The 18237-nt window shown below is 46.4% G+C and overlaps 1 long non-coding RNA gene across 2 annotated transcripts in view; it reads right to left on the bottom strand.

Annotated features, from left to right (window-relative positions):
* LOC113835485 overlaps positions 1-18216 on the bottom strand; it is a 35373-nt gene extending 17157 nt beyond the window's left edge. The window contains exon 1 of one of the 2 annotated variants that reach the window (XR_003485059.2): positions 18047-18216. This is a non-coding gene — a long non-coding RNA (uncharacterized LOC113835485). The remainder of the gene's footprint in view (positions 1-18046) is intronic. The other variant, XR_004769521.1, reaches the window with a different exon arrangement.
* Between the last annotated feature and the right edge of the window lie 21 nt (positions 18217-18237).

The following is an 18237-nucleotide window of genomic DNA, read 5'->3' as shown; positions in this document are numbered from 1 at the left end:
GCCATTCCAATAGCTGAGTCATCGAGGGCAGTCCTAACGGCCACCTCAGATGATGATGGCAATCCTCATGTCATTGTAGCACCTTAGTTTTGAGAGACTGAGGTCAGTCATTAAGCAAGCATTTACTGAGTAACTTCGTACCAAGCATGGGGCAGGTCAGGGACCTTTCCAGCATAGGGTAATGAATTCTTAAGGGTGACAAAAGCCAAGACCAAAGGGATCCAGAAGAGGAGCACTGCTGAGCTGGGGTTGTCTAAAGAGGTGACACATGAGTTTCAGCCTGAATTAAAGTTTGGTAATTCTGGAAAAGTGGAACATAACAGCTGGGGGTGCAGTTCAGTGGCAAACTACAGGCTATTGGTTATGCTCCCAGGACCCCCAAAAGAACACAGAATTACCATGTGACCTAGCAAGTTCAATCCTAGACATTTATCCTAGACTTTATTCCTAACCTCTGTCAAAAGAGCTACAAGATGAGGACTCACAAACCATTCTTTGTATATAGTAGAAAATAATTCACGACATAGCAAGGATAGATTTTAAATTATGCAAATAAGAGAGGAAGACACTGGACACACTAGGCACAGAAAGTCATGTATCCTAGGATTTCTTTTTCCAATCTTCTCCCATCCCAAGGGCAGAGGACAGAACTCAAGACCTTGAACATACTAGACAAATTTTGTTCTGCTTTGTTTCAGGGATTCTCTCTCTAGCCCTGGCTGTCCTGGAACTTGCTCTGTAGACCAAGGCTGGCTTTGACCTCAAGAGTTCCTCCTGCCTCTGCCTCCCAAACATACCGGGATAAAAGGCATTAACCATCATCCCAGAATGGGCAAGTTTGATTTTGTTTTAAGACAGGCTCTCATTATATAGAGCAGGCTGGCCTTCCAAGCACTAGAATTCCAGGTGTGAGCCAGTATATCCAGCTTTATGTATGATTTGTACTTGTTCTGTTCAGAATACTAAAATCTTTTTTTTTTTTTTTTTTTTTTTTTGGTTTTTCAAGACAGGGTTTCTCTGTCTTGCTTTGAAGGCTGTCCTAGATCTCGCTCTGTAGACCAGGTTGGCTTCGAACTCAGAGATCCTCCTGCCTCGGCTTCTCGAGTGCTGGGATTAAAGGCGTGCACCACCGCCACTTGGTCAGAATCCTAAAATCTTAAAGATGCAGAAAGCAAAATAGTGGCTTCCAGGAGAGAGAGAGAGAGAGAAAGAGTGAGTGACAGTTTAATGGAGACAAGGGGGCTTATTCGATGGTGAGTTTTCAAACTAGAGACTGTGGCTACAGGACATGTAATCACCCCCGCACTGAGGATTTGAGTTTTAAAATACTATGTTTTCATGTCATTAAGAGGGAAAAACTTAAAAAGAAAAGGGGGTGCTGGGGAGATGGCTCAGCAGTTAATAGTACTGGCTGCTTTTCCAGAGGACCAGGGTCCAAATCCAAATACCCACAAAGCCACTGTAACTCCAGCTCCAGGGGATCTAACACCTTCACACAGACATATATGCAGGCAAAACACCAATGCACACAAAATAAAAATAAATTTAAAAAAGAAAAATATGAAACTGTCATAGTGGCATACCTCTATGGAAGGAGAGGTAGGCTTGCTGGAGGCTTGAGGCCAGCATTAAGTTACATAGTGACAATAGTGAGTTCTAGCCCAGTCAGGGCTACATGGTGAGACTGTCTCAAAAAGAAAAAAAGAAAAAAAAAAAGGAAAAGAAAGGAAAGTGTGTGGGAACATCTAACTTGCCCAGGAGACAGAAGGTGGAGGATGTGAGGGAGGATGGAACAGGAAGGTGTTTGGGCAGGGACTTGTGGGCCACCCAGAGGTGGCTCTTAAGACAGAGAGCATTGGAGGGTTTTGCACAGAGCATGACACAGTCACACATTCTGGCTCAGTGTGGAGAACACAGTGGACAGGAGCTGAGAGAGACCTCGTCTTCCTGCTGGGCTGGGCCAGGGCTTACCCTAGTCTGTCTATGAGGAAATGTGACCTGAGGAGAGGAACAGACACAGCAATTGTCCACAGAGAGCACTCAGGAAGTCCTGCTGTTATTTATAACTGAAGGGGCCCTGTGAGTTGAAATTGCTTTGAAACATTTCAAGGAGTTATGTCAGAAAATGGCAAAGCAGCCAGGCCCCTGGGCAGCACCAGAGGCCCCACAGATACATGGCAGAGACCCTTACCTATCCTGGCAACAGATCAGCATCGGACACACCCCAAAGTGATGAGCTATTCTGTTAGGCAAGCCCTGCTTGAGGCCTTGTTGACAAGACCTGGGTCCCCTAACTTCTGATTCTCAGTTATCTGGTTTTTCTAGACAAGGCCTAGAACAAGGGAGAGTTTTCTCTAAGCAGGAGCCTGGCTTCCTGCTGGTGACAACAGCACCCTGAGGGCTGCATCTTCGGAGAACAGGGAGATGGCTGATCTGGGAACACCCACAATGCATGCTCCAGCTCCCCTCCTGCAGCTGCCTTCCCTGTTTTCTTACTCTAGCTGGTATTCATATCATTTAGCCTTTATTGCTTCCTTGGGATGTTGCTTGCTCTTTTAGCATACTAGACATTTCTCAAAGGCAGAGGCTGGGTCTCTTCCAGAGGGGGTTCTCCGTGTTCTCAGCAGGTGCTTCACGCTAACCACGAAGGGTACTGACCCTTCCTTCTCTCCCAGCTAGCTCCTTCCAGGTATTTCCACACCCCCTCACACTCGATGCAGAGGAAAGGAAGCCTCTTGGGATTCTGTCCTCAACTGTTTCCCTCCCACGCAAGTGCACCTGAGGTAATGGAGTCCTGTGGCAGTTGCTCATGACAAAAATAATCTAGGCATCTGATGGGACTCCTCCCTTTCTTCAAGGCCCAGAATTCATCTTCAGGCAGGAGCTGACTGTCAATCATTCCCACTTACCGAGAGGACCCTGTTTCATCATGGCCTCTGCCCTACCTAAATCTGGATCACTGTCTCACCTGAGGATTGGCCATCTTACCCTTGGGCCCTGCTCTCCACAGCAGACTTTTGGATATCTTTTCACCCTAGAATATATTATTCATTTATTGTTTATATGTGTGTTGTATATGCACTTGTTTGTATGTGTACACATGGACGTGTTCGTGTGTGTGCATGGTATAGACTAGAGATTAACTTAGGGTGGTCTCCCTTGATCCCTTCCATGTCATTATCTTTTAAATTTATTTATTTTGTGTGTGTGTTTGCACTCGCACCTGCGCCTCTTTGAGGACAATTCTGTGAAAATTCTCAAGTCTTTTTCTACAGTGAAATCTGGGATTGAGTTCAGGTAGTAAACAAGTGCTCTTAGCGAAGGAGCCTTCTCACTTGCACTGCACCTTATTCTTTGAGGCAGTGTCTCTCACCAGTTCCTGTAAACTACCTGGTCAGCAAGCCTCAAGGATCCTCCTGTTTCCAGCTTCAGGCTGTTGTAAGAGTGTTGGGGACCTAAACTACTCATGTTTGCACAGTCAGCTTTCCACCTACTGAACCATCTTCTCAGTCTCTAGACTTTATTTCTCAGAAATAAACATGTTTGGATTTATGGAAGAGATGGTAACGATAATTCAGAGCATCTCTACCCACCCTGTGTTCCTTTCCTCTCCCTCTTCCCCCTTTATAGTCCTGGGTGGACCAGCATCCCATCTCTGAGCTGCACCTCCTGCTTTCCTATTTCACAAGTGTGTGTGTGTGTGTGTGTGTGTGTGTGTGTGTGTGTGTGTGTGTGTGTGTAGACCAGAAGTTGACATCAAGTGTCTCACTGTCACTCTGCTTACATTTTGAGACAGGTCCCCAGCTAAACCTAGAGATCACTTTTTGGGCTAGGCTTGGTGGCCAGCAACAGGCTTTGCCTACCTTAGCCCTTGAGCACCAGGGTTGCCGATCTATATTGCCACATCCAGCTTTTTGTTTTGTTTTTGGTTTTGTTTTGTTTTGTTTTGAGGCAGGGTTTCTCTGTGTAGCCATGGCTGTCTTAGAACTCACTATGTAGACCAGGCTGTTCCCGAACTCACAGAGATCTGCTTGGCTCTGCCTCTGCCTCCCGAGTGCTGGGATTAAAGGCGAGAACCACGGCTGCCTGCCTCACATCCAGCTCTCACCAGGGTGCTGGGGATCAGAACCCGGGTCCTTGTGATTGCACAGCAGGCACCTTCCATACTGAGCCAGCTCCCCGCTCCTGTTCTTCAGATCTTACAGACATTTTAGTTCACATCTTACGTGACACATTTGTTACAATTAACGAGACATCGAGTAAAGGCTAGAGTTTGTTTGGATTTTGGAATTCCTCGGTTTCCCCATTTTTGTCTGTTGTCCTAGCACCAGGATACCACGCTACATTTAGTCCTTATATCTCCTTACACTAATTTTTTGCTGTTTCTAGGACTATTTGGGGGGGGCAGGGTGGGCAGGATCCAATATAGCCCAGGGTGGCACTGAACTCACTATGTAACTAAGGATGACCTTGAACTCCTGATCCTCCTGTCTCTACCTCCTAAATGCTGAGATTACGGGCATGCTCAACCTCGCCTGGTTTTATGTGTTCTGGGGTTCTAACCCAGGACTGTGTGCTTACCAGGAAGCAGTGTACCAACTGAGCTACTTCCTGAACGCATGTTGTTTAACTGAGACAGGGTCTCACTCTAGTCTTCACTGGCCATGAACTCTGGCTACTCTTCCTTCCTTGGTGCTATGAATGTGGTCTTTGACCACACCCAGCCTCAGACTTACTGTTTCAGATGCCCCAGAGTTTTGAGGCGCACCCATTAGGGCTTTGGAAGGGGTCCTTCCCTGTGACCTGTCTGATGTTTTTCTCTGGATTTGCCTGGGATGGCAGGTTTTAGAAGGAAGAGCCATCCTGTCTTATCAAAGGTTCATACAAATGCCAGCACTCGAAGGCCGGAGGATCATAAATTCAAAGTCATCCCCAACTACACAATGAGTTTGAGGCCAACCACGGGTACACAAAACCATGTCACAAAGAAAGAAAAAAGAAAAAAAAAGCACGTGCAGCCTTCTCCTTGTGAAGTTACTCTCCTCCCCTTCTCATACCGTACTCTCAGAAGAAAGTCTCCGAACAGCCCACACCACTATGAGTCATGAGATTCCCAGGGCTGAAAATCAGGTCCTCCCAGTCCTGATCCACACCCCTCACTTCTCCTGGAGCTTGGCTAACCTCCTGGGCCTTGTATGCCCTGGCATGGCAGCCCCACTGTGGCCTCATGTCCGGTCACTTCCCTGTTAGTCACTACCCTCCAGCACATGGCCTGCCTTGTCCCTTAATGCTGTCCTCCTTCTGGGTCTGTACCCAGACTCTCCCTCTGCCTAGAACCACTTCTGCCTCTGTTCAGTCCACTTTAGCCAGTTTCTGTGTATACTTACTCAGGTTACAGCATGGACATCTCCTTTGCTGGAGACTGCCGGAGAACTCAGGACTCCTGGGATCTCTCAACACAGCCAGTTTGTTCATAAGGCATTGCCATTCCACCCCCTCAGCCCCCAGTGCTAAGCCTTGTAGAGAGCACAGCAAAGATGCCTTCAAACACAACTAGGGATGTACCAAAGTGACCCCCCTGACAGAGGGCTGAGAGGGAGAATGTTTCCCAGACTCCTCGAAACAACAAATGAGGGCTGAATGCGGTGACACACACCTTTAATTCCAGCACTCAGGAGGCAGTGAGTTCTGTGTTCCATGCCATTCTGGTTTATATAGGAGTTCTCGGCCAGCCAAAGTCACAGAGTGAGACCCTGTCTTTTTTGGGGAGGGGAGGCGGGTTTCAAGACAGGAGTTCTCTTTGTAGCCTTGGCTGTCTTGGAACTCACTCTGTAGACCAGACTGGCCGCAAACTCACAGAGATCTATTTGCCTCTACCTCTTGAGTGCTGGGATTAAAGGCATACACCACCACCCTGCTCTTGAGGCCCTGTTCTGGAACTCGATTTGTAGACCAGGCTGGCCTTGAATGCACAGAGATCTGCCTGCCTCTGCCTCTCAAGTGCTAGAACTAAAGGTGTGCGCTGCCTCCTGTCTTAAAAGAAAAACAGAGACAGAAACACAACAACACCCACACCAGGGAAACTGGGGATGCAACTCAGAAGTATACCACTTGCCTAGCATTGGGTTTGATCAACAAATCTCTCTCTCTCTCTCTCTCTCTCTCTCTCTCTCTCTCTCTCTCTCTCTCTCACACACACACACACACACACACACACACACACACACGTCAAGAGTCAAGTGTGGTGGCACACAACAATTTAAAGCAGGATGATTGCTTTGAATTTGAGTCCATATGGAGTCCACTGCTAGTACCAAGCCAGCCAAAATACAAGATGGGCATGGTGGCATATGTCTGGAATCCCAGCACTTGCAAGGTGAAGGCAGGGGGTCAGGATTTCAAAGCTGGCTTTTTCTTCATAGCAAATATAAGGCTAGTCTGAGCTGCCTGGGAGCTGTCTCATCAGGATTCAATCATGGGGATTCCACTTTCATGGCTTTTCCTAAACTAACCACTTCCTAGAGGCAGGTTGTCTTGACACCTTAGCTGATTAACTTTCCATCCTCGGTGTCTCTCATCTGAAGTCATGAAGTCCTGATACTGCACTCAAGCCACACTGAAACCATAGGTGCCACATTTTTTTCAAGTGCTTGAAATTTGAATTTGCACTGTCTCTTGCCACATGATTCCCTCAGGACTCTGCTTCAGGTACTTTGTTATACTAATGGAAAACAGATAACATTCGAGGTGCTCACATAAGGGAACCAACGACATGACAGCCACACAAAGCACAGGACCAAACATTTCAAGCACACCTCTAAGATGATTGTACTTAAATATTTCATGCAGTAAGTTACCCAGCTTGGCTTCTGTTTGTTTTTTGAGACAGGGCTGTGTAAAGCCCACCCAGTCCTCAAACTCCCTGCCTAGCTGATGTTGATACTCCTGCTTCTATCACGAAGGGCTGGGATTACAGGTATCATGCCCGGTTTTATGTAGTGTTAGGGTTGGAATCCAGAGTTCTGTACGTGTTAGGCAAGCACTTTACCAACTGAGCTACAACCCTGGGCCCTTAAAAATGTTTATAGGAACTAGAAACCTATTAAAATTAACACACTGGGGAGGGGATGCTGGAGAGATGGCTTAGCCCTTAAGAGTACTATCTGCTTTCCAGAGGACCCTGGTTTGGTTCCCAGCACCTACACAGTGGCTCTTAACTGTCCGATTCATTTCCTGGGGATCTGATGCCCTCTTCTGGCCTCTGTGGGCACTTGCTCCCAGAAGGATCTACATACACCCAGACAAAACATTCGTACACAAAAACAAATAAAATTCAGAAAATACAAGAGTGGGGAATAAGAGGCTGGCGATTACATGAGAAATTTTGTTCTGTAGTTGTTACAAGTTTCAGACAGACAGATGGAAAAGGCAGACAGACAGACAGCATGGGGCAAAAGAAAGCTGATGACTCAGAGCTCAATGTAGATCTGTGAAAGGCACCCTCCAGATCCCATGAGGCCAGTGTTGCTCAATGATTGCATGAGTGCCAGAAGGGTCTTTGAATGTGGGCCTTCCCTCTGCCCCCCTTTAATGTGGGCATCCAGGGGCACAAAGCCCCTTCTCTCCCGAAGGCTGCACACAGTGGGAACCAGTCGTCATCATGGAAGCCTGTCAGCCTGCTACCAGCTTTCCCTGCCAGATGTCCTTCACCCCCTGTTCAGCCTTTGTTGTTCTGCCTCCGCCTCCCTGGCTATCTGTGGGTTTAAAATAGACAGGCAAGGGAGGAATGTTGCCCAGCTACTCAGCTGCTACCAGCCCTGCTTGCAGCCTCAGATCTTCCAAATCCTTCCCCTGCAGCAAGAGGAATCACTCAACCTGTGCCGGCACTTTCTCTACTGAGCCAAAGGAACACTCTGAATTTAGAAAAACCAGTCAAAACACCACTGCAGCTGAGAGGGTCTGAAAAAGCAGATTAGAAACAGCCCATGTTTTCATTCACAGCTATTGTGTCCTCACTAAGTGTCAAGAATAACATCAGACCAGGCTGCTAGAGGCCGACTGGGCATCAAACGTTTTCCTGTAAGAATGCTTTATTTTTACAGTAAAAGAACCAAGATGCTGTCTCACTTCCCAGATAGGAACACTGAGTCCAAGAAGCAAAATGAAGAAGGCTCATGAACATAATCTCAGCACTCTGGAACCTGACACAGGAGCATTGCCATAAATGACAAAGCAAAACACCACCACCACCACCACCACCACCACCACACCACACCCACCACACCACCACCACCTCCACCACCACCACACACACACACACACACACACACACACACACACACAGGCTGGGCATGCTAATGCATATCTTTAATTCCAGCAACTCGGGAACAGTGGTAGCTGGGTCTCTATGAGTTCTAGACTAGCCTGGTCTACATAGGCCAATCAGAGCTAAATATTCTCTACATAGTCCTGGCCGGCCTAGAACTCACCATGTAGACCAAGGAAGCCAGAGATCAACCCGTTTCTGCTTCTTAAGTGTTGAGATTAAAAGTCTGTGCCACCCTGCCCAGCCTGTGTCCATCCCCCCTTTGGTGTGTGTGTGTGTGTGTGTGTGTGTGTGTGTGTGTGTGTGTGTGTGTGTGCACCAACCAACCATGTCATTCTCATTGGCCCCAGAAATGCTCTTGGTTCTGTACCTTGTCTCTTTGATCTTTCTTTCCTTGAGATTTTTATTATTAATTGTGCATGCATGTGTGTTTGTGTATGTGCATGTGGAATGTGCCAAAGAACAGGTGTCTTGAGGAGCTAGATGTGTCAGATTCCCAGTAGCTGGAGTTATAGCTGCCTGACATGGGTGCTGGGAACTGAACCTGTGGAAGAGGAGCCAGTGCTCTTTAGCTCTGAGTCATCTCTGTTGCTGCTATCACACATTTCCTCACCCTGGTTTGTAAAGTTTAGAATGGAGGTGGGCCTGTTTTGTTCAAGGCATGGTTCTCAGTCTTTCAACAATCCCCAGCTTTAGAGCTGCTCAGTGAAGATTCATGAGATGGTGGGTGGGGGAGAGAGAGCTCACAGGTGGAGGTGGGATGTGAGAGAGAGAGAGAGAGAGCTCACAGGTGAGAGAGAGAGAGAGAGAGCTCACAGGTGGAGGTGGGATGTGAGAGAGAGAGAGAGAGAGAGAGCTCACAGGTGAGAGAGAGAGAGAGAGACTCACAGGTGAGAGAGAGAGAGAGAGAGAGCTCACAGGTGGAGGTGGGATGTGAGAGAGAGAGAGAGAGCTCACAGGTGAGAGAGAGAGAGAGAGAGCTCACAGGTGAGAGAGAGAGAGAGAGACTCACAGGTGAGAGAGAGAGAGAGAGAGAGCTCACAGGTGAGAGAGAGAGAGACTCACAGGTGAGAGAGAGAGAGAGAGAGAGAGAGAGAGAGAGCTCACAGGTGGAGGTGGGATGTGAGAGAGAGAGAGAGAGCTCACAGGTGAGAGAGAGAGAGAGCTCACAGGTGGAGGTGGGATGTGAGAGAGAGAGAGAGAGAGAGCTCACAGGTGAGAGAGAGAGAGAGAGAGCTCACAGGTGTGAGAGAGAGAGAGAGAGAGCTCACAGGTGGAGGTGGAAGGAGTGGAGCAGGCATCACACAGCTCTTAACTATACACATCCTCCAGTGGTGAAAACGCTGAATCGCTTTGTAGGAGCCTCTGAAACAATACAGATGCTGTATTAATCAATTTTTTCTCTATTCTTTGCAGAGGTGCTTCCTTATCACACCTCCGATGAACCGGCTGTCCTTCAAACCAGAGTTTGGTGGGCTGGTTTATTTTAATTGTGTGTGGGGGGGCGAGGCGTGTGCCCACACCAATGCAAGAGGGCAACTTTCAGGAGTTGGTTCTCTTCTTCCACAATGGGATTTGGAGATCACACTCAGGTTTTCAAGTATGTACATCAGGCACTTTTCCTGAGCCATTTTGCCAGCCTTAGTTTTGTTTTTGAGTCAGTGACCCCAGTATGGAGCCCAGGCTGCCTTCAAAGTCAGTCTTCTTGCCTCAGCCCCGAGTGGTGGGATTACAGCCCTTTGCTGTGACACTGGGCTTCTAGTGCTTTCCATACAAGGTTTCACAATGCTAAACTTCAGGGAAAGGGTGTGGCAGAATGTCCATGGCATCACAGGGGGACACTGAGGACAGGTTGGAAGGGTAAGGGGGTGTGGGCAGCTGAATCGTGAGACGGCCTAGAAGGATCTACACTGGCAGAGCCACCTCCACAAGAGCTGTGAGATACCATGAAATAAGCTCACATCCTCACACCTTTTCTGCCTGAGACATGCAAACCTTCACAGTGATTAGAGTGTTCCAGATTTAGTGCCTGAACTAACACCTTCTGTTGAGAAGACTCTCCACTTAAGGGGGAAAAAACCAGGCATGGAATTAAAACAGTAACAAGGAAAGAAAGCCCCTTTGAAACAAAACAAAAACAATGAAAGAAAACAACTTGCTGTATTGCTAAGGGAAATGGAAGCTGGACCCAGTGGTGCAGGTCTATAATTCCCGTTTATTCGGGAGGCTGAGCAAGGAGGATAACAAGTTAAAGGTTAGCCTTGGGCAACTTAGTGAAACTGTCTCAAACATAAAAAGTTTTTTTAAAAAAAAAGTCTGAGCGGGGCACGCCTTTAATCCGAGCAGAGGCAGGCAGATCTCTGTGAGTTCTAGGACAGTCTGGTCTACAGAGTGAGTTTCAGGACAGTCAGGGTTTGGTCTCATGCCTGTAATTTCAGCTCACAGGAGGCTGAGTCAGGAAAATCGAAAGTTCAAAGTCAGCCTAGGCTACTTAGCAAGACATTGTCTCAAAAAAGCCCCAAAACAGGGACCAGTGAGATAGTTCAGTGGGTAAAGACACTTGCCAAGCTTGATGACCTGAGCTCTGTCTTTGGGATTCCCGAAGAAGGAAATCCACTCCTTTTACATCTGTGTATACATGCACACACACCCCCCCATCCCCACAACATAATTAAATGTAATCAAAAAGCAAAAAAGTGATTTGATTCAATTTCTAGGAATTAGTAGTCACACGCATGCTTTCAGATGTTTAGTGTTCATGGCAACATATCAAATGGACAAAAGAAAACCAAAATGTTGCCATTGGAACACAGGCATACTGTATAGCACTAAAAAATAATTTGGGGGCTGGAGAGGTGGCTCAGCAGTTAAATGCTGGGATTAAAGGCATGAACCACTACCACCGAACAGAGGCAGGTGGATCTCTGTAAATTCGAGGCCAGCCTGGTCTATAAATAGAGTTCCAGGTCAGCCAGGGCTGTTACACAGAGAAACCCTATCTCCAAAATAACAAAATACAAACAAAAAAATCTATTCTGATACATGGCATATATGTAATAGAGTTGTATTTTTTGTTGTTGTTGCTCTGTATCAGGGTCTCATGAAGCCCAGGCTATCTTTAAACTCCCTATATAATTGAGGATGTTTTTAAACTCCCAATCCTCCTGCCTCTGCTTCTTTTGATCTGGGATTACAGGTGTCAGCCGCCTGTAATGCCAGCTCTGACCTGTAGTGACAGCAGAAGGAATACACATCTTTCAAAGTTCTGTTCCAGTGCAAGTAACTCTCATCACCACCCTTCCCAAGACCCAGAGGGGTTGTTTTTATTATTGTTGCTGTTATCCAGGGATGGAAGCCAGATCTTGTGTATGCTAAGCAGATGCTCTCCCACAGAACCTATGTCCAGTCTATTTTTTGTATATTTGCACATTTCTGGTGGGTGTGACTGCTGTAGTGAGCAATATGCTAGTTGCTCAGAAAGTTCAAATACTCTACAACCCACATCAAGGTCATATGTACACAATGAAACTGAAAGCAGAAACATAAATGAGATAAGTGTCTGTCCATGTTCACAGCAGAATTATTCACAGGAGTCAGAAAGTGGAAACCAGCTGGTAGTAGCTCACACCTGTAATCCCGGCACTTGTAAGGCTGGTCAGGATTTTAAAGCCACTTTGGGCTATCTGGTGAGTTCCAGCCTGAGCTATAGTATAAGACCCTGTCCCAAAAGACAAAGTGTGCTCCCCCTTTCCTTCTCCCCCCTCTCTCTCTGTTAAAAAAGCAAAGCAAAACAAACAAAAGTACTGTCCAAATGTCCATAACAGATGAATGTATAGCAAGATGCAACTTATCTGTGAGCTGCAGGTAGGAGATACAGCTTAGTTATCTGGGCACTTTCCTGGCCTGCACAAAGCCCCAGCCAGGTTCCACCCCAGCACTGCATAAAACCAGGCATGGTGGTATATGCTTGTAATCCTATCACTTGGAAAATGGAGGCACCAGAGGACAAGAAGTTCGAGGTCACTCTTGGCAACGTATCAAGTTCAAGGCCATTTGGACTATGAGACCCCATCTCAAAACAAAACAAAACAAGGCAGAGGGAGCAAGGAGATGGCTAAGCAGGTAAAAATGCTAGTTGTGTAACCCTGATGACCCAAATTTGATCACTGGAACCCACATAAGAAGCTGGGTATGGTTACAAGCATCTCTAATCCCAGCACTCCTAAAGAGAGAAGGACAGAAACTCATGGACTAGTTAGTCTGGAGCATACAGTGCAGCAGAAATCACAACAGGAGCCCTGCTGAATTCAATGAGGTGGAAGAAAAGAAATCACCCATTAAAGTTGTCCTTTGACCTCCACAAGCATACCCTGGCACACATGTATTATGTGTACACAAGCATACACACACAAAACATAGACTTAAAAAATGAAATTCTGATATGGTCTATAACACAGCTGAAGTTGAAGGCTTGGTAGGAGGCAACTGAAGAAAGAGACTGTTTGATCATGCTTGCATGAGGCACTGAACCTGCCAAGCACACAGATAGAATGCAGGATGTGGTCACCAGGCTGGGGAGAGGCAGAGTGGAGACAAAGGGGCAGGGCAGTCAGCTCTGCAGCATAAAGGGCTCTACAGTGGTGACGGTGGCATGCAGTGTAAATGTCCTCAATGCCTCACAAACTAAGCATTTAGTGATGGTTAGAGTGGCTAAAATGGCACCATGGCACAGGCCTCTAATACCAGCACTTGGGAGTGGAGATAGAATACATAAAAGTTTAAGGCCAGCCTGGTCTACATAATAAAGTCCAGGTTAGCCATGGTTATGTAGGGAAATCTGTAAAAAGAAAGGAGGAGGGAGGGAAGGAAGGAGGGAGGGAGGGGAGGGAGGGAGAGAGGAAGGAAGGTAGAAAGAGAAAGGAGAGGACCAGTGAAATGGCCAGATGTCTTAGTGGATAAAATATTTGCTCAGCGAGCCTGACAATCTGACTGTGATTTACCAGAAACCACATTAACAAACAAACCTGGACACCTGAATGCAGTGGGCACACCAGCAACCCCAGCAATCCAAGGCAAGTGGGTGGTGGAGAATGGAACCACCCCTGGAATCCAGCAGGCTAGCTGGTCTGGAGTGTAAAATGCTGCAGCTGGAAGAGCAATAGCGACTGTCTCAAAACAAGGTAGAAGAATTGATCCTCAAATTGATGTGCCTACATTCACATATACATAGACATATACATACCAGGTAAAATAAGGAAACAGGAAGAAAGGAAATGGAATTGAAATGATACAAGGCTTCAACTCACTCTGTGATTTTTTTTTTCTTAACTTAGTAATATCCTGGTACATGAATTTAAAAGCCAAGACTCAAACTTCAAATCAAAATAATCAACTTTAGAGAGATGGCTCAGCAGTTAAGTACTGCTCTAGCAGAGTACTTGAGTTGAGTTCCCAGCACCCACATTGGGCAGCTTATAACTACCTGTAATTCTAGTTCTAAGGGATCTGATACCCTCTTCTGGCTTACATTCTTGTATACTCACATACACATGACCCACACATATAAGCACATAATTAAAAATAAAATCTTTAACAAAATAAACTATGAGGTAAATATGGTAGCACATATTTGGTAATCCCAGCATTTGTGATGCTGATGCAGGAGAATCACCCTGAGTTTGAGGCCAGCTTGGGTCGCAAAGAGAGATCTTGCCTCAAAAAACCAAAACCTTGTTTTGGGGCAGTGGTGCACACACCTTTAATCCCAGCAGTTGGGAGGTAGAGGCCAGCAGATCTCTGTGAGTTCAAGACCAGCCTGGTCTACAAGAGCTAGCTCCAGGACAGCCTCCAAAGCCACAGAGAAATCCTGTCTCAAAAAACCAAAAAACAAACAAACAAAAAACACAAAACAACAACAAAAAAACCCAAAACCTTAAAAACAACCTTCTCAACAATCTTACAATCCTCTATTTTCATGGCACACCCAAATAACATCACCTTTAAATAGTCATTTAAATCTTCTTACTCTCCAAAGCCAAAAAATGGTATCTACACTTTTATCCTTGTGGATGACTAGTGCATAGGTAACTTTGGTAATCTAGGTGTGAGTGCATGGCAGTGAGTCAGGCTGAGTCTTCAAAGGGGTGCGGCTCCCACATCTGATGCCTTGGGGAATAATTCCTCCAGCACCTACATACTGCATAGCCTAAGCCAGGCACACCTTATCACAGTCACACATAGTCTCCCATCTCCTCCAGCCAGAAACCTTTTCTCTTTACTTTTGAGATGAAGTTTTATACTATAGCCAAGGCTGGTCTGGAATTTACTATATACATAGCCCAGGCCTTGAAAACCCACAGCAATCCTCCTGCTTCAGTTTCCCAAATGCTGAGATTACAGGCATGAGATACCATACCTGGCTTTAAACTGGATATCATTTATGAATAATTTTACCAGTGACCGTTGAAGAGAAAGAATTCTACCTAAGGTTAGAAGACTTTATCGTTAAAATTATAGGCCAGGTGTGTGGTGCACGCCTTTAATCCCAGTACTTGGGAGGCAGAGGCAGGTGGATCTCAGGGAGTTTCAAGGCCACCTGGTCTCCAGAGCAGGTTCCAGGACAGCCAGGGCTACACAGAGAAACCTTCTCTCAAAAACCAAAAACAAAAAACCAACCAATGAAACAAACAAAAACAAATTATAGGAAGATTTTTTTTCTTTTTTTTGCAAGAACTGAATGCTTTCCTAACAATTCCCGGCTTACCCAACAATGCTTCCTTTGAGAAGACACCCTGGCAGCTATATACATAGGTGGCCCTTGATTCCTCAGAGCAAAATCCTGGGTTAAGTCACAAGTATTACAGGAGATGTAGGTGCAGAGAGAAACATAAACCCCATACATCCCAAACAAAGAAAAGAGCGTGCGACTTCGCCAGTGCATCCCACAGCCAAGCCTGGTATCAGCTCCCAGAACCCTGACAATGGTTTTCTCTGCGGCTCTCAGCCCTGTTGACAGCTGTGAGACACTTTTAGAGCACCAGAAACAAGATGAGTTTGTGGTTTTCTCTGACAAAGGAAGTGGTATGTGACTTGAATAGGCCAAAGAAGCAGGTGTGAGGAGCTGAGGATGAGCAAAGCTGGAATGCTGGGAATGTGAGCCTCACTTGAAGTCCTTGAGGTGTCACTGTGTGCAGGTGAGCCATTTAGAAGCTGCCTTGCTGTTGTGAAATATTATTTTAACTGGGCAAAGATGTATTAAATTTGTTTATGCTGTGGAATATTTAACTATGTAATGTGCTACATTTGTTTATGCTGCTTTTGTTTAATGATGTGAATGTGTGTTTAATGATGTAAGGGTGTGTTGCATTCTTTACACCTTGCCTACCTAAGGCACCTGATTGGTCTCATAAAGAGCTGAACGGCCGGGAGGTGGCGGGGCATGCCTTTAATCCCAGTACTCTGGAAGCAGAGGCAGGAGGATCTCTGTGAGATTGGGGCCATCCTGGTCTACAGAGCTGATTGCAGGACAGGCTCCAAAGCTACAGAGAAACCCTGTCTCAAAAAAACAAACAAGGCTGGAGAGATGGCTCAGCGGTTGGGATCACTGACTATTCTTGCAGAGGATCTGGGTTCAATTCCCAGAAACCACATGGTGGCTCACAACCATCGGTTATGAGATCTGGTGCCCTCTTCTGGTGTGCAGATATACATGGAAGCAGAATGTTGTATATATAATAAATAAATAAAATCTTAAAAAAACAAAACAGGTAGATAAAGAGAAACAGGTTAATTTAAATTTAAGTTAAAAGAGCTAGCTAGAGCTAGGCCAAGCATTCAAAACTAATAATAAAACTCCATGTCGTGATTTGAGAGCTGGTTGGTATACCTTGCTCTGGCTCCTCCCCTCCCCCCGAAAGGGTCTCATATAACCCAGTCTGACTTTGAACTCCCAATCTTCTTGCTTCCACTTCCCAAGTGCTGGAATTATGCATGTATGTTGTCACTTCTGGCTTCCCGGCTTGCTTGTGGTCTATGCTTACTGAAACGGGCTGTTTTTCTCTGAGTTGCCTTACTCTCATCTTCCGTGGGCACTGTGAAGAAGTTCTATCTTAAACCTCCTGAATGTACTAGCTAGTCAGGTGTGATCTTTTCCAGAAGAGAAAGATAAAATATCATAAACTCGGCTTCCTACTTCTTTTCCCAAATTCATTGTGTTCCCTGCCATACACCGATCCTATTTCTTGACTAATTATGACAATTTAAAGGGAAGAAAACTGAAAGTTCCCTTTCTGAAGTCAGTAAAACCTTCTAGTTACTGTTAAAACGAAACATCTCTTCAAACTTGGTGTGCCTCTCCTGAGCACAAAGGGCTAGAAGCCTGGGTCAGTGGAGCCCAGCCAAATGGACAGCTCACACCTCATGTTCTACTATGGCATCACACAAGTCTCATCTTCACACATGAAGGCCACCAGTCATCCAATAAGCATCTACTGAATGCCTGACTGTGCTCAGGGCCAGTTATATATGACGACAATGACTATGATGACATCAACTCAGTATGATGTGGCTGTGATGGGTGCCAGACTGTGAATCAGGAGTCCTGCCAATTATTTGACTTGTGGGTGGGGAACTCCAGGGACTCAGTCTCCATATGCACATGTAGAGATTAGCCTGGGCCTCAGGTTTCTTCTAACTAGAACTGTGATGAAGTCTAGAGCAGATTCATGAGTTCCCTAATTCCTCCATCTCCAGATAGCTAGAGACTGAGCAGGTGTACCCTAAATTGTGACATCTTGGTTCACCTGGATGTGTGGGCATCTTCCCCCAGCATGGTCAAAGGGGCCATCCACATGTCCTTGTTTACGATGCTCCAGACACACTTCTCTCAGCTGCTCCTTCTTCTGGAAGGTCACCTCTTAAAATTCTCTCTAAAAAAGTTCTTTCTTGCTATGTTCTTATTTTGGTACCACTGTTTTTTGAGTTCCTGAGGTGTGTAATACTTACGTCTGTTTCGGGCCCCCTGTCAGCTATGTGCAGGTGTGGTGTCCTGTTTTATTCAGAACTGTATACTCAGTTAGGCACGGTGGTTTGTGTCTGCAATCCCAGCATTTCAGAGGGTGCCATAGGAGGACTGCTGTGAGTCTATCAGCCTGGGCTACAGTGAGATCATGCCTAGGCAGAGGCAGGCCGATCTCTGTGAGTTTGAGACCAGCCTGGTCTACAAGAGCAAGTTCCAGGACAGCCTCCAAAGCTACATAGATAAATCTTGACTTGAACCACTACCCCCAAAATTGAAAAGATAAAATTGTGAGACTGGAGAGAAGGGTCAGCAGGGGGTGGGACGCCATCTTCAGGCCTCAGAGGGCACTGCACTCACAGGACACACACACACCTTTTTTTTTTAATTCTATACTCAGTGCCTAACACTGTATTAAATTCCAAGGAAGCCGATGGCATCTGAACATCAGGGCTCTGGAATTCAGTCTCAGACTCAAGAGTACTTAGCGATTTCTTCTCACGATTTGCTTTTTGTTTGTTTTTATTATTTTTGTTTTTTGTTTTTGAAGCAGGGTCTCACTATGTAGACCTGGCCGACTTGGAATTCTCTGTAGAGCTGGCCGGCCTCGAACTCCCAAGCGCGGGGACTGAAGGAGAGAGCCACCCCTGCTCTTTTTTTTCCCCCTGGGGTAGGGTGCTCTTATGACCTCACGACATACTCACCCTCACCACAGTAATAACATCATGACCGGGTGGATACCGTCACTACGCCCTCGAAGTCCCCTCTTGCTTCTCCTCCGAAGCCTCCGACCCAGACGGCGCGCTCGCGCGCCGATGACGTCACACAGCGCTGGCGTCACGTGCCCCCCCGCGAAGGGGTGGGGCTTGAGGGCGGCGCTTCCGGTCGGCGGAGC

The sequence above is a fragment of the Cricetulus griseus genome, chromosome 4 (genome assembly GCF_003668045.3).
Source record: "Cricetulus griseus strain 17A/GY chromosome 4, alternate assembly CriGri-PICRH-1.0, whole genome shotgun sequence".
Taxonomy (NCBI): domain Eukaryota; kingdom Metazoa; phylum Chordata; class Mammalia; order Rodentia; family Cricetidae; genus Cricetulus; species Cricetulus griseus.
Note: the sequence above shows the minus strand (reverse complement) of the source record. Positions and strands in the feature narration are given on the sequence as shown.